Genomic DNA, 2,500 nt, shown 5'->3' on the forward strand with positions numbered 1-2,500 from the left:
AGACATACATGATGAGCTGCAACAAGTGGCACAGGAGGAGGATGCAAGGCATACAAAGGGAGGGCTCGTCCGGGATTTGAACCCGGGACCTCTCGCACCCTAAGCGAGAATCATACCCCTAGACCAACGAGCCAGCACGCCTTTGTGGAGCAAAGGCTTTTCGCCAACATTCCATCTAGCGCAACCGGCACGCCTTGTGGTTGTTTTGCCGCATTCACGCCAGATGAGCAGCTATACATCTATAATCGCTCGGTAAAAAGGAAGGGCTCGTCCGGGATTTGAACCCGGGACCTCTCGCACCCTAAGCGAGAATCATACCCCTACACCAACGAGCCAACGTGGAAGCAAAGCCACAGGCTTTTCTGATGGCTCGGCTGCTCAGGAAAGGCACATTGATTTCAGCCTGCCTTCTAAACGTACATGTCTTGTAAAAAAGGAAAAACCTCATAAAAGGCTTTGGTACCATAAGGAAAAGCAAAGTGGGAAGCGTTCACACTTGCCAGGGCTCGTCCGGGATTTGAACCCGGGACCTCTCGCACCCGAAGCGAGAATCATACCCCTAGACCAACGAGCCGACGGTTTGAGCTCTGTGTGCCACAGGAAAGAGATTCTCGCACTAGAACTCTTGCCATAAGCAAAAGCAGAAGGTCAGGTGTCCTCATAGGAGGGAAAAAAATGGGCTCGTCCGGGATTTGAACCCAACCTCTCGCACCCAAAGCGAGAATCATACCCCTAGACCAACGAGCCAAAGACGATGAAGGGAAACTCACTGTGATTGCCTTACTTCTGGTGCTTGGAAGGCTTTGCCAGGCGACACACAGATTGCCTCTTGGACAGCTGCAGCGCAAAGGACAGAGGAGAGCCACTACAGACAGCTTAGGAAAAGGAAGGGCTCGTCCGGGATTTGAACCCGGGACCTCTCGCACCCAAAGCGAAAATCATACCCCTAGACCAACGAGCCGACGTTGGGGGTAAAGTGGCAAAGCCAGATGGATGACACCATGCACAGCCCTGTGCAACGGGAGAGGGCTGCGGTTGCAAACAGATGGGAGAAAAGGCAGACATACATGATGAGCTGCAACAAGTGGCACTGGAGGAGGATGCAAGGCATACAAAGGGAGGGCTCGTCCGGGATTTGAACCCGGGACCTCTCGCACCCTAAGCGAGAATCATACCCCTAGACCAACGAGCCAGCACGCCTTTGTGGAGCAAAGGCTTTTCGCCAACATTCCATCTAGCGCAACCGGCACGCCTTGTGGTTGTTTTGCCGCATTCACGCCAGATGAGCAGCTATACATCTATAATCACTCGGTAAAAAGGAAGGGCTCGTCCGGGATTTGAACCCGGGACCTCTCGCACCCTAAGCGAGAATCATACCCCTAGACCAACGAGCCAACGTGGAAGCAAAGCCACAGGCTTTTCTGATGGCTCGGCTGCTCAGGAAAGGCACATTGATTTCAGCCTGCCTTCTAAACGTACATGTCTTGTAAAAAAGGAAAAACCTCATAAAAGGCTTTGGTACCATAAGGAAAAGCAAAGTGGGAAGCGTTCACACTTGCCAGGGCTCGTCCGGGATTTGAACCCGGGACCTCTCGCACCCGAAGCAAGAATCATACCCCTAGACCAACGAGCCGACGGTTTGAGCTCTGTGTGCCACAGGAAAGAGATTCTCGCACTAGAACTCTTGCCATAAGCAAAAGCAGAAGGTCAGGTGTCCTCATAGGAGGGAAAAAAATGGGCTCGTCTGGGATTTGAACCCGGGACCGCTCGCACCCAAAGCGAGAATCATACCCCTAGACCAACGAGCCAAAGACGACGAGGGGAAACTCACTGTGATTGCCTTACTTCTGGTGCTTGGAAGGCTTTGCCAGGCGACACACAGATTGCCTCTTGGACAGCTGCAGCGCAAAGGACAGAGGAGAGCCACTACAGACAGCTTAGGAAAAGGAAGGGCTCGTCCGGGATTTGAACCCGGGACCTCTCGCACCCAAAGCGAGAATCATACCCCTAGACCAACGAGCCAGCACGCCTTTGTGCAGCAAAGGCTTTTCGCCAACATTCCATCTAGTGCAACCGGCACGCCTTGTAGTTGTTTTGCCGCATTCACGCCAGATGAGCAGCTATACATCTATAATCGCTCGGTAAAAAGGAAGGGCTCGTCCGGGATTTGAACCCGGGACCTCTCGCACCCTAAGCGAGAATCATACCCCTAGACCAACGAGCCAACGTGGAAGCAAAGCCACAGGCTTTTCTGATGGCTCGGCTGCTCAGGAAAGGCACATTGATTTCAGCCTGCCTTCTAAACGTACATGTCTTGTAAAAAAGGAAAAACCTCATAAAAGGCTTTGGTACCATAAGGAAAAGCAAAGTGGGAAGCGTTCACACTTGCCAGGGCTCGTCCGGGATTTGAACCCGGGACCTCTCGCACCCGAAGCAAGTCATACCCCTAGACCAACGAGCCGACGGTTTGAGCTCTGTGTGCCACGGGAAAGAGATTCTC

Source organism: Engystomops pustulosus, chromosome 6 (genome assembly GCF_040894005.1).
Source record: "Engystomops pustulosus chromosome 6, aEngPut4.maternal, whole genome shotgun sequence".
NCBI classification, from domain to species: domain Eukaryota; kingdom Metazoa; phylum Chordata; class Amphibia; order Anura; family Leptodactylidae; genus Engystomops; species Engystomops pustulosus.